Below are 14,862 nucleotides of genomic sequence, written 5' to 3' on the forward strand. Positions count from 1 at the left end.
CAGACTCTGTTTTCTCTCTTGCTCTCTCCGGTCATTCTGGTGTCTATGTATCTCACGGATGCTTATCTCCATATTCCTATAGATTCTCTTTTCAGGAAGCTTTTGCATTTCTTTGTTGCTTCCTGACATTTTCAGCTCTGTGCTTTGCCCTTTGGCCTTTCTACTGTCCCAAGGGTATTCACCAAATGCCTCGCTCCTGTGATTGGTTTTTGCAGGCTTCAAGGGATCCAAATATTTCCTTACTTGGATGACCTGGTGACTCCAGCATCCTCCCTGGAGATCCTTATGCAAAATCGTTGTTTTGCCATTAATTTCTTCAGATCCTGGGGTTCACGTTAAACTTTAAGAAGTCTTCTCTGACTACTTCTCAGGATCATGTCTTTCTGGGTCGGAAGATTCATATAGGTTCATAGGTTCATACTAGGCTATCTGCCCTGGGGCATTTATAAGCCTAGCCCGATTGTGTTTGGCTTACGCCACCCCTTGATTTGAGTATACTGTGCCCTTTTTAAAGTTTAGTTTACTGTGCCTCTGTCTAATAGTGACACAGAAGTAATCCCCGGGACAAACCTACGATCCCCCATCCACTCATCAAAATTCTTCTTGAAGAGAGTCAGTGAGGTGCTCTGCCTAACATGAATTGGAATTCTATTCCAGAGCGAAGGGAGCCTCTGGGTTATGAATCTGTCCCTCCAGCATGTTCTATTTATTTCTGTGCTGAGGTTCAAGTCCCTCGAGCACGTGGCTCTAAGGGATTTAGATTTACTGAGGTGGAGCATGTCCATTAATTGTGGGTTGGACATAGCTTTATATGTCAGGCATAGATCGCCTCGAAGTAGGCGGTATGCAACTGAGTAGAGCTGGAGTTTTTTTAACCAAGCAGCATATGGCATCTGTTTGAGTCCCTTGATCCTCCTGGTGAGATACTTTTGGGGTCTTTCTAATTGCTGCAGGTGTCGGGTAAGGTACATCCAAAGGGGGCATTGTATTCTATGATGGGCCTGATGAGGGATGAATAAAGGGGCACGATTACCTCTCTTGATCTAGATGTGAATCCTTTCATGATGAGGTGGGCTATGTAGAAGGTCTTTCTAACCACTTTGGCAATGTGGTTGTCAAAGGAGAGATTGCTATCAACTTGGGTCCCCAGATCCCTAATTACTTTCTCTGTACTTAATGGGTTACCACCTATGTGGTAATTTGTGGGCACATTGTTTTTGCCAAAGGGTATGACTATACACTTTTTGGCATTTAGCTTTAGACCATGGCTCTGGCACCAGTTATCCATCTCTGCGAGACCTTTTTGAAGGATGTTTGTGTCAGCTGGAGAGTCGATTATGGCACCCAGTTTGCAGTCATCTGCGAACTTGGTGAGCCATAGTCCTCCCACGTTGGCCTGTACCTCAGAAAAGTAAATACCGAACAAGAGAGGTCCCAGGACAGAACCCTGTGGGACGCCACTTGTGACTGGTTTCGAGTCTGACATGGCTCCAGCAACTCTGACTCTGTGGGTTCTGTCCTTGAGCCGGTTTGCAACCCATCTTGTGACATAGGGGGCTGGATAGATTATCTATGATGCCCGAGTGGGGTATTGTGTCAAATGCCTTTGCGAGGTCCAGATAGGCTGTGTGGACTACCTTCCCTTCATCTATGGCCTTGGTGACTGTTTTGAAGAAGTCGACCAGGTTTAAAAGGCAGGATCTGCCCTTGACAAAGCCAAATTGGGTAGGATCTAGTGTCTGTAGGTCCCCAATGTCTTTGTTTATGAGTTCCATGATGATCCTCTCCATAGCCTTGCAGACTAGGCTAGTTAGGCTTATGGGGCGATAGTTTCCAGGGTCCGCAGAGGCGCCACCTTTGTGGAGTGGGACCACTGTTGCTGTACGCCATTCTTTGGGCACATATCCTGTAGTGAGGCTGAGATTGTACAGCAGTTTTACTTGAGGGATTAGATTATTTATTTTATTTTATTTATTTTACATTTGTTGACCGGGATAGTCCGACTGGATGCATGTCCATTTTCAGTGGAGGCCCGGGGAGAAAAGCTCCAAGGGTAAGCAGATACAGCATTACATAATACCAGCATTACATATTACAGACTATTTATAGAGATTTCTTCTTGGAGTTCATGTAGGACGCAACCCGGGATGCCATCTGGTCCCATGGAAGCAGTGTTTTTTGCTTTGGAGAGGGCGGCCTTCACCTGAGCATCAGAGATGTTTGGGAGGCTGCACTCTGCCGGGATAGATACTTGCTCTTTTGGGGAGGAGGGGGTGGAGAAGTTTGCACTGAACCTGTCTGCCAGGATATTGGCGATGTCTGTGCATTCAGTGTATTTTTTGTCGTTTAGAATCAACTCAGAACAAGTCTGGGAGTTGCATCCCAGGTTCCTAACATAACTGAAAAAAGCCTTATGATTGTCATTAGTGTCCTGTGCAATTTTTTTCTCGAAGCTGGCCTTGGAGGATTTTATAAGGGATCGTAATTTTTTGCTAGTACTGATCAGAGATGCCTTCCCTTTTAGGGATTTTGCTCTGTCATGTAGTAGCTTCCTCCTTCTGTTGTACAGTTTATTTATGGCTGGGGTCCACCAGACTGGATGCCTGCCTTTGGATGATTGGGTCTTGATTTTGTTTGGGATAGCATGATCCATGCATTCCTGGAGATGTCCATAGAATGCGTTTATATAGGATTCTGCAATTTGGGCCATAGTTTCCACTGGCCCTGGGGCCTTGAAGGATTCCACTTTGGTTTTGAGAAGTGTGAAGTTCGCTTTTGAGAAGTTTTTCACTGTGGTTTTCTGGGCTGGGGGTGGGGTCGGGATGTGGATTTCCAGTGAAATTAATTTATGGTCTGATCTTACCAATGAGGGATATACTTCTGGTATGGAGCATAGAGTCCCCATGTTGGTAATGATCAGGTCTAGTGTGTTTTCCCCTCTTGTGGGAGTGGTGACTAGTTGTTCCATAGCATTTGAGTTTATAAATTCCAGGAACCTTTGGGCTAAGGTGCTGGGGCTTGAGTAATGCTCCCAGTCTATGTTTGGGTAGTTGAAGTCGCCCAGTATAATGGTGTTCGGAGAGATCTTCATGTTCTCCAATGTTTTCAGGAAAGCCGAGTGGGATTCCTGACTTTGAGAGGGTGGTCTGTAGGATGCTATAAACTGAAAAGCAGTCTTGCCCACTGTCAGTTGCACATGGATGGTCTCCGATACTTCGTGCAATGCCACTAACCTGGAGGTGTGGATATCCTTGATAAATATGGAAACTCCCCCTCATTTTGTGGTTTGGTCCGGGTTTTGGGGCCAAAAAGCATGATCTGAGGTATAACTTGGTAGTGCTGGGGTGCTCTCTGGAGCCTTGAACCAGGTTTCTGTCACTGCACAGATATCAATGTTCTCCATACTGAGGAGAGCTTCGAGTGCATGCATCTTGAGGTTAAGACTTCTGGCGTTTAGCAGCATTACCCTTAGTTTCTTGTTCCTTGTGCTGTCTATGGAGGTGGGTTTGACTTTTGAGCCTTGCCTAAAAAAGGCACTATGGGGGTGGCAAGAGCCTTTGCCAATATCCGAAAGCCCAGGGGTGACAGGTGCCAATGCTGGCACCCCTGCCTCTTCCAAAGGTCTTAACTCTCATTTCTTACTTTCAAACTTTTCTTCCCCTGGCCTCCATTACAGTTAGGGAGTTTCTGAGAGTTCTGGGTTTCATGGCTTCCACCATTCCAATGCTTTCTCTGGCCAAACTCCACATAAATAAGTGGTTTTCTGAAGTCTGTGTGGCTTCAACATGTGCATCACCTAGACTTTACAGTTACTCTTCTTCCTTGTCTAAAGAAGGAACTTCTCTGGTGGATACAGCAGTTGTCTCTGAATCCAGGGCTTCATTTTTATTCCCCTCTTCCCTCGCAGGGTCTGGTCAAAGATGCTCCAGATGTGGGATGCAGAGCAACATTTAGCTCCCTGAAGGTACAGAGAGTATGGTTGCCTCATGAACAGAAGGAGCACATCAGCATCAAAGAGATGAGAGCTCTTATGCTGGCTCTTCAGGCCTTTCATCCTCTTTTCTCTCTGGGGCCTCTCAAGGTATTCACAGACAATGCCACAGTTATGTGGTATATTGACAAACAGGGGAGAACAAGATCTTACCTTATTTGCCAGTTGGCACTTCTGGTTTGGGTTCTGGCTGTCAAGTAGCAAGTGACTTCAGGCAGTTCAGACCAGAACATTGTGGCAGACACTTTGCACAAGTCCTTCATGCAATCCCATGAATGGATGTTTTATAGGGATGTGTTTCCTGGATATTGTTCACCAGAGGTTTACTCCTCAAGTAGATCTCTTTGCCTCCCCTCTGAACAATCAACTTCTGCTGTTTTGTGCCAGAATCCCAAGTTCTCTGGTGTGGAAGGAGGATGCCCTCTCATTTTCTTGGAAGAGGATGTTTATTTATGCATTCCATCCCCTTCCTTCCATTCCAAAAGTCCTATTCAAGATAAAACAGGATACTCCCAAAATCTTGTAGGTGACTTCCTTTTGACCGTGACAGCACTGGTTCGTCTGCATCTAGCCAAGGGCAATCATCACAAGTTACCTCACAGGGTGGATCTACTCACACAAGACAAGGGATCTTTCATCCATCCCCACCTGTCCATGCTTCAACTGACACTGTGGTTGATAGTGTTTTGATTCCTCATAGACACCTTTTTTTTCTGAGGATGTGCTGCAGGTCCTACAGGAGGTTAGGAAACCTACTATTAGGAAATCCTACTTATTTAAATGGAAGAAGTTTTCTATGTCGTGTCTCTCTCATAACCTGGACCCACTTACTTTGGATGTTCCTTTGGTTCTCTCTTATTTGTGTGAGTTGCTCAATACTGGTTTGGCCTATTCTTCTATTAAGTCTCACTTATCAGCTCTTTCTGCTTGTCTGCTTTTAACTCCTCCTTTAACTTCTACATTTGAGGCTAAGCAGTTTCTCAAAGGCATCCTTAATATTAGACCTCCTAGGAAGTCTATTTCTCCTCCCTGGGATCTTAATTTTGTTCTGGAGAAATTGACTCAGGCTTCTTTTGAGCCTGCTGTTTCAGCTTCCTTGCAGCACTGATCTTGGAAGACAGTTATTTTGTCAGCTCTTATTTCTGCCAGATGGGTGTCTGAGTTGCAAGCCCTTATGGCTTATCCACCTTTTTTGATATTCCATGAGGACAGGTTGTCTTTGCGCACTAATTCTTTTTTTATGTCTAAGGTGGTTAATGAGTTGTCACTTAATCAGTCTGTTAATTTGCCTACTTTTTTCCCCCTCTGCAATTTGAACATGAGACGGTCCTGCATACTATGGATGTACATAGACAACTCCGGTTTTATTTGGATAAGACTAAAACTATCAGAAAATCTGACCAGTTGTTTGTTTCCTTTCATCGTAGGTCTTTAGGATTAACTGTTTCCAAGCAAACTATTTCTACATGTATTTCAAAGAGTATTTCTTTTTGTTACACTTTTCATGGCAAGAGCCTTCCCTTTTCTGTAAAGGCTCATTCTACTAGAGCTGTAGCTTCTTCTGGTGCTTTTTTTCAAAGGCTTAGGCACTAATTATATTCTTGAAGCAGTTACCTGGACTTCTGTGCATACTTTTTACCAAACACTCCAAGTTGGATGGCATCTCCAGAGCTAGAGCTGGTTTTGTTAATGCCATTCTTCATAGCTTCTTAGAGGGCTCTATTGCTGCTTCCTCCTCCCAAGTTTCTTTTGAGCTTTGTCACTCTCCCATACGTGATGAATACTGAAGTGGTGAATGTAAAGACATAGTACAGTTGTGTAAAATCTTACCATAACAGTAGATGTCCTTACTTTCACACTCACTCCCTCCATCCCCCTAGTATTTTTCCTTCCTGGATGTGCAGTTTCTCTTTGGTTTCCCTTGGACTGATGTTCCTATTGTAGCAATCAGTTCTGAGGATGGTATGCATGAACATCACCTTTATGCCCTACTCTACTCGAGAAGCGTTTGGGTGGCATTTAGCATACCTTAAAGCAAAGGCAGGCTTTGGTAGACTGGTCGGATATTGGGCTTCCATGGCAGGGAATCTAATACATGATGAACTGCAGTACTGAAGGCAAGGACATCTGTTATGGTAAGATTTTACACAACTAAACTTTCTGCTGAAAAGAATTATGATTGTTCAGATTTAGGCACACATAGTATGTATATATATTATAGCCTTCAAATCTAGTTGTATAAATGTAAGAAAAAGTACAGAGATGCATTTCTTAAGTAAATTACAATTAAGCTGTTTTGAAAGACTACATAGTAATCATAATTAAATACTGACTCACATTCCTGATGAACTTGTAGATATAAGGAGGGTTTTATGGTCTGTGAAGGCAGTGTTTACTGTTTTCTTCTTTAAATTTTACAGAACAGTTAACAAGTTTCACTTGCAGTAGATGGAGTAAACCTTGCTTCTGGTGATGAATGTGCTATGACTGTGTGTATGAGTATTGGCAGGACTTAGCCTTGGTGGCAGGAAGACCATTTTGCTTATTTTTGTGATGTGACTTATGCTACCTTGCATTTGTCAATAAATGATGAATAGAGTCTTTGTCAGGTTGTTCATTACCAAAAGAGAGTGCACATACATATAGACCTCTAAATTAACAAGACTGTTCACTGAATGGCGTCAACCTTTCAAGCATAACCCTGCAACAAAGTAATGGCATTGACATAAAATTAAAAATAATTAATTTATCAGGGCATTCCTGTTGTTTTATAGACAGAAGGTACATGGACACTTTACAAGTGCAGTTATGTAGTTCTGGGAACTGGCAGACAAGCCGATCCAACCTTACTGACAATTATTTTTAGGATTTTTAAACAGCTTTCATAGTATAACATAACTGATATTAACTCTCATAGAGTATTTTTTGCTGACTCTTTCATTAAGTTAAAGGAATAGTTTATTTACAAAGATCACTTTTTAAGATTTTAAACTTTACTTTTCTTAGTTTTGAGTTCTACATAAACCGAATACCTATCACTAGCTTGTTGAAGGTGTAAAACTATATAACCAGTGTTATGCTAGCATGAGTCATGTATTAATAAATAAAACAACAGACTGTACCAGTACATTCTCCACACTGTGGCCTAACCTATAAAATGGTTTTGAAATAAATAATTTATCTTAATCTAAAGAGATATAATCTGCTATGACCTAGATGTGGAAAAAAACATAGACGGAATTTGGCTGAAGTCTTTATGCTGTTTCAATACTGCCTCGTGCATCACCAAATACCAGCGCAAACCTGATTCTTATTCTTATTTTCTCTGTATGTCCACAGTGAGGCACCCATGATATATATATATATATATATATATATATATATATATATATATATATATATATGTGTGTGTGTGTGTGTGTGTGTGTGTGTATTCCTTCTCCCACTCTGCTAATGTTGACGCAGCTGCACACCACTGAGGAAGAGGTGGCAGTGACAGTGTGGGGAGAATATTGGGAATGAGATGCTAAGGTTTGAAATTAACTATAATTCAGTTATATCAAGGTCTTTGATACCATTCCCCATTCAGGAATCAAAGAAAAACTTGCTAAGCTAGGCATCAACCCCTATATCACTAGGTAGGTTGTAAACTGTCTCACAGGTAGAACCCACAGTACGAAAGTAGCTGACTCCAAGTCAGACTGAATGGAGTCCCACAAGGTTTGGTCCTGGGTCCCATCTCTGAAGTCCAGGCCAAGATGAAGGGATTCTGGCTGACAAAATTCACAGACTATTTCAAGTTGGGAGCTATTATTAACTCCCCAAGTGATGCTGACATCCTACAGAAAGGCCTCATTGAGACCAACGACTGGTGTCAGAACCATGGCCTTAAGCTCAATGCCAAAAAATGTGTCGTCATTCCTTTTGGAAAAAACCCTATTCCCATGAATTACCACATTGATGGTAGTAAACTGAACACAGAAGGCATTATAAGACATCTGGGAACACAGGTTGACAGCAACCTCTCTTTTGACCACCACATTGCCACTGTGGTCAGAAAGTCTTTCTGTGTGGCACATCTCATTAATAAGGGTTTTGCATCCAGGAAGAAAGAGGTCATTGTCTCCCACTACTCTTCCCCTCATTAGGCCAATCATTGAATACAATGTCCCATTTGGCATGTACCTCACTAAACACCTACATCAACTGGAGAGACTGCAAAAGTACCTCACAAAGAGGATCCTAGGCCTTAAACATTTGTCCTATATGGACAGATTAAAAAAACTCCAACTATTCTCTGTCTCATATCGCCTACTTAGAGGCGATCTCTGCTTGACTTACAAAGCAATGTCTGACCCAGCTCTTTTAGAAATGCTAAACCAAAAGAAATCCATATCCCTCCGCACCACATGCTGCAAAGACCTCAACCTCATTACCACAATCAACAGAACATGCTGGAGGGACAGGTTCATAACCCAGAGACTGCCCATGCTATGGAATAGACTTCCCATACATGTCAAGCAGAGCACCTCACTGGCCCTCTTCAAGGGAAATCCTGATGAGTGGATGGGGAATACAAAATTCACTCCAGGGATCACTCAAGTGGCTTTACTTGACAGAGACACTGGGAACTAGGGTCAGGTGGCATGATGCCAGGGTAATCCTATTGGCTAGGCTTGTAAAGGCTCCAGGGACATTAGCCTAGTACACACCTATGAACCTATGAACATATATATATATATATATATATATATATATATATATATATATATATATAGATCTATAGATCTACTTCAGTAGATCAAACTTTTACTAGTTCAAACCACATATGGCCGAGACAATATGTTTGAACTTGTAAATGTTCGAACACTGACGTAAAACCACATAAAACCAAAAAACACAAAACTAAACTTAGAATAGCAGGGGGGCTATGCCCCTCTGCACCCCCCACACCCCCGCTTACTTAAATATACCAACTCAGAGATCGCACTACATTGCAGAAATGGGAAATCTTCCCTTTCTGCTCTGTACGGAGATCTCCATTCAGTCAGACTGGACTTTTACAAGTTCAAACACATGGTCTTGGCCATATGTGGTTCAAACTTATAAATGTTCGATCTACTGAAGGGGCCCCTTATATATATATATATATATATATATATATATATATATATATATATATACACACACACACACACACACACACACACACACACACACACACACACACACACGTGTGTGGAGGGGTGTACAAAAATGGGAAAAAAGCATTGTGGATGGATGGATATATATATATATATATATATATATATATATAGGTCTACTTCTTTTGACCTAACATTCATTTGCCTGACACGCATTTGCCTGAGACCAAATGACTGAAATTTCATTTGCCTGACACTTCATTTGCCTGACACTTCATTTGCCCGACAAGTATTATTAGCAAGAAAATGGAATATGCCTCCTTCCCCACTGCAGTGTGATCCTGGAGTTAGAATATAAAGTTAGAGGGGGTGTGGGGGGCACAGCCCCCACAACGGTGTGGGGCGAAGTCTTCCACTTACTTTTCTGTTACTAAGCAATATTACATCAAAAGTTAACAATATCATATGAAATGAAGTGGGGGGCTTCGCCCACCACACCTCCTGTTGGGGGCTGTGCCCCCCACACCCCCCAACTATATATTCTAACTCCAGGGTTGCACTGCAGTGGGGAAGGGGGCATATTCCATTTTTTTGCTAATAATACTTGTCGGTCAAATGAAGTGTCAGGCAAATGAAATTTCAGTCAAATGGGGTCAGGCAAATGAGTGTCAGGCAAATGAAAGTTAGGTCAAAAGAAGTAGACCCATATATATATATATATATATATATATATATATATATATATATATATATATATATATAAAACTGATTGACTTCAACAATTGGCTAAGTGGTGACATTCTAAGGGGATCCAGTATCTGTCTGCCTTGGACGACATGGTCGACAGACCACGATGCTTTTGCCAGAGATGGCCTGCACCTGTCACTCCTGGGATTCCAGATACTGGCTAAAGCTCTTGCCACTCCTGTAGTGCCTTTTTAGGCAAGGTTCAAATGACAAATTCACCACCGTAACAGGAACAGGCAAGCAAAAACTGAGGGTAATGCTACTCAATGCTAGAAGTCTAAATCTCAAAATGCACTCCCTCAAGGCACTTCTTAAAATGGAGAACATCGATATCTGTGCAATGACTGAGACCTGGTTCAAGGCTCCAGAGTGCACCCCTGCATTACCAGGCTATAACTCATACCACACTTGTCAGCCGTCTAACCACGACTGGAACACCAAAGGCATGGGTGTTTCCATATTCATTACGGATATCCACACCTCCAGGCTAGCTGCTCAGCATACTGCATCTGAGGTTATCCAAGTGCAACTAACTCTGGGCAAAACTGCAATCCAAATTGTAGCTTGCTACAGATGCCCCACCATAACCCAGGATTCCCACTCCTCTTTTCTTGATATACTGGAAAATATTAGGGTTCAACCAAACACCCTAATAATGGGCGATTTCAACTACCCCACCATTAACTGGGAAAACTACTCATGTACCAACTCCTTCACTCAATGCTTTCTGAAATTCATAAATTCCAATGCCCTGGATCAACTTATCCACACCCCCACTAGGGGCAATAATATCCTAGACCTAGTCATTACCAACATGAGTGACCTGTGTTCCACACCTGAAGTCAACTCCTCGTTGGTAAGATCCGACCATGAGTTAATCACCCTAGACATCCACATCCCACCCCCCACCCCAAATTAAGGAAACCACGGTAAAAAATGTCTCTTAAAGCCAACATAATGCTTCATAAGACAGAAGTGGCGAACATCATGACACCCATGCAGATGGACAATACAGTTACGACTCCTGAATCTTACACAAATGCACTCTGTAAGCACTTACATGAGTGCATGGATTGTGCTATCCCAAACAGAACCAAGATGCTATCCTCAAAAAAAAAAAAGGAAGCCAATCTGGTGGTCCCCTGCATAAACAAACTCTGCAACAGAAGGAAGAAACTGTTGCAAAAGAGAATAAAATCCCATGAGTGGAGGAGCTCCTTGGTCAGCCTCAGTAAGAAGCTAAGATCCCTTATAAGATCCTCCAAAGCTAGCCACAAAAACAAAAATGCCACTGATTCTAAGGACAACCACATAGCATTCTATAGCTATGTCAGGAATCTCAATGGCAACATCCAGATCTGCTCTGAGTTACAGTACAATGGCACGAAAATTACAGAATCAACTGATATTACCAACATCCTAGGTTCAGTGCTAACTTTACTCCTCTCTCACCCCGTAAATGGCTCATATCTATACAGGAAGAATGCAGAGTCCCTGTAATCACAATTACGCAGGTAAAAGCTGCACTCTCTAAAGCCAAAAACACAGCATCCATGGGACCGGACAACATTCCAGGCTGTGTTTTACACAAACTTTAGAAAGAACTGGCTCCCCACCTAAGCACCGTGTTCAATCATAGCCTCACATTAGGCTTTGTGCCCACTAAATGGCACACAGCAACAGTTATCCCACTCCACAAAGGGGGAGCCACCACTGATCCTGGGAACTATCGCCCTATTAGCCTAACGAACCTGGTCTGTAAGGCCATGGAACGTATCATCATGGAACTCATAAACAAAGACATTGGTAACCTCCAAACTCTGGACCCCACCCAGTTCGGGTTTGTAAAAGGCAGATCATGCCTCCTGAACCTGATCGACTTCTTTGAGGCAGTCACCAAAACTGTAGACAAGGGTAAGGTGGTTCACACAGCCTATCTTGACCTCGCCAAGGCTTTTGACACCATCCCCCATTCTGGAATTATAGATAAACTCACTAAACTAGGTATAAATCCTTACATCATAAGATGGGTTGCCAACTGGCTCACTGACAGAACCCACACTGTAAAAGTTGCAGACTCCAAATCTGACTTCAAACCAGTGACAAGTGGAGTACCACAGGTTTCAGTCCAGGGTCTCTCCTGTTTGGTATCGACTTCTCTGAAGTGCAGGCTAACACAGAAGGCCTTGGGCTAATGAAGTTCGCAGATGACTGCAAACTAGGAGCCATAGTCAAGTCCCCAAATGATGTGGACATCCTACAGAAGTGCCTCACTAAGACAGATGCCTGGTGTCAGAGCCATGGCCTCAAGCTTAATGCCAAAAAGTGCATTGTTATCACCTTTGGTAAAAACTCTGTACCCATGAACTACTACATAGGCGGCAGTCTACATAATGCTGAATGTGTGATAAGAGACCTTGGGACCCAGGTAGACAGTAGTCTCTCCTTTGATAATCACATCGCCACAGTAGTCAGGAAATCCTTCTACATGGCACACCTCATCACAAAAGGGTTCTCATCCAGGAAAAAGGAGGTCATTGTTCCCCTCTACTCAACACTCATAAGACCCATTATAGAGTACAAGGCCCCTTTTGGAATGGACCTCAAAAGACATCTGCAGCAGCTGGAAAGGTCACAGAAGCACCTCACAAAGAGGATTACTGGCCTCAAACATATGCCCTGCACTGACCACCTCAAAAAACTCCAGCTTTACTCCATAACATATCGCCTACTCCAAGGTGATCTCTGCCTAACATATAAAGCTATGTCAAACCCAGAGCTGTTGGACATGCTGCACCTAAAGAAATCTCAATCCCTCCGAGCTACATGCTCTAGGGACCGAAACTTTGTCACCACAATAAACAGGACATGCTGGAGGGATAGATTCCTGTTCCAGAGACTTCTCATACTCTGGAACAAGCTACCCATCTATGTCAAGCAAAGTTCCTCATTAGCACTCTTCAAGAAAAATCTTGATGAGTGGATGGGAAATAGGAAATACACCCCGGGGATCACTTCTGTGGCTCTGCTCGACAGGGGCACAGGAAAATAACTTTCTTATTGGCTAGGCTTACTTAGGCCCTTGGGCCAATAGCCTAGTACCTACCTATGAACCTATGAGCCTAAGATATGTATGAGTCTACTTTACATGGCGGACATTTTATAAAGTCAAAGACCATAGGCCGAGACCATATGATCGACTTTTGAAATATCGATCATGTAAAAAAAAAAACACAACAATCACTTACCTTCACATTGCTAGCAGGGGGGGGGGTCCCCCCTGCTCTCCCCCACCCACCCCACCCAGAATGTAAATATACCAACTCGGAGATCGCACTACAGTGCGGAAGATGGAAATCTTTCCATTCCGTACTGTACGGAGATGCCTGTTCTGCATGGTTGACATTTTGAAAGTCAGTCATATGGTCTTGGCCATATGGTCTTTGACTTTATGAAATTTTGACCATGTGAAAGAGACCCATATATATATATATATATATATATATATATATATATATATATATATATATATATATATATATATACACATATATCTATATATATATAAACACACTTGTACACATACACACGTAAATTTTATATATATATATATATATATATATATATATATATATATATATTTATATATATATATATATATATATATATATATATATATATATATATATATATATATATATATGTCTGTGTATGCATGCATAAAAAATTACGAACACACCAGTGGCATTAATGTAAGCTATCTTTATTGATGCATTTAAAATGTGCTTATCTGAAAATGTTCTTTTGACTTGGCTGAAACTGTTCATAGTTTTGTAAGTTTAAAGTTAATGAAACTAGCCCTTATCAGCATCACATATGTGTTCAATTTTTAATTTTTTTTTGTTGTTACAGGGTCCTTTTAACATAATCATTAAGAGGTCAGCAGTTAGTTTCTTGATTTTATTTATTCTGTGCATACATGTACACTCAACCCACCCCACCACAGACACGGAAACTAGGGTTGCTAACTTTTCATGACAAAAATTCTGGACATGTACATTGTGAAAGCAAAAATACATATAATTTTGGTACCCAAAATGCTAAATTTGCTTAATAATGTTTGGAACCATTAGTCTCTCTCTGGCATTATTTTTCTTAACTGCAGCTTACATTTCTTACTTTTTTCTGGCTGTAAACTGTAAGATTTTGCACTTACACAGACGTGGAACAACAAAACATACTCAGTTGACAGAATTCTGCCTCACACACACACACACACACACACACACACACACACACACACACACACACACACACACACACACACACAACATGAACACACATACGCACAGTTGCACACATATGTAATATAAAATTTTATTTTAATTGCTAGTGCTACTGACTGCAAGGCTGCACTCAAAGTCCCAAAGTCTACCCAAAACCTATTGACTGGCCAGCAGACAAGTAGGGGTATTATTTCAGGGTGTAACAGAAACACATAACCACATTTGCCACATGTTTATTATAGCAAAGTTAACACTTACAGCCTTCAGGAAGGGCACACAAAATATTGGTTCATAATATTATTTTCACACACAATTTAGCAAGGGGAAACAAAACAGTTAGTTGCAGTTTAACCTTGTTAAAACAGAGGAAAACAAACTCAGAACACTTGTTTTAGCTTGTCATAGACAAAAATTTGAAAACACTTAAAGCAGTTTCTTCCGAGAAATGGATAACCAAGTTTAAATCAATAGCCCCTAGCCATAGCACTGCCCTTGCTGGCTGAATTTTCTACTCAATATGTCTAAACTATAGAAAAGTTCCTTGTTTACATGCAGGATCAGATGCAGTCTAAACACACTGTTTGACATAGTTCCTTTAGCAGTCTGCAGCTAAGATGTTGTTGTGTCTTTCGGCTTTTCCCGGTTAGGGGTCGCCACAGCGGAACTCCGGTCCGCTAATAACTGGCAGTAGATT

At 41.8% G+C, this 14,862-nt stretch overlaps 1 long non-coding RNA gene across 2 annotated transcripts in view; it reads left to right on the forward strand.

Annotated features, from left to right (window-relative positions):
• The window catches only part of LOC122810239, a 531,132-nt gene that overhangs the window by 390,037 nt on the left and 126,233 nt on the right, over positions 1–14,862 (forward strand). The gene's annotated exons all lie outside the window — the stretch shown is intronic.

This window comes from Protopterus annectens, chromosome 1.part1, assembly GCF_019279795.1.
Source record: "Protopterus annectens isolate FY-2018-M chromosome 1.part1, PAN1.0, whole genome shotgun sequence".
NCBI classification, from domain to species: Eukaryota; Metazoa; Chordata; order Ceratodontiformes; family Protopteridae; genus Protopterus; species Protopterus annectens.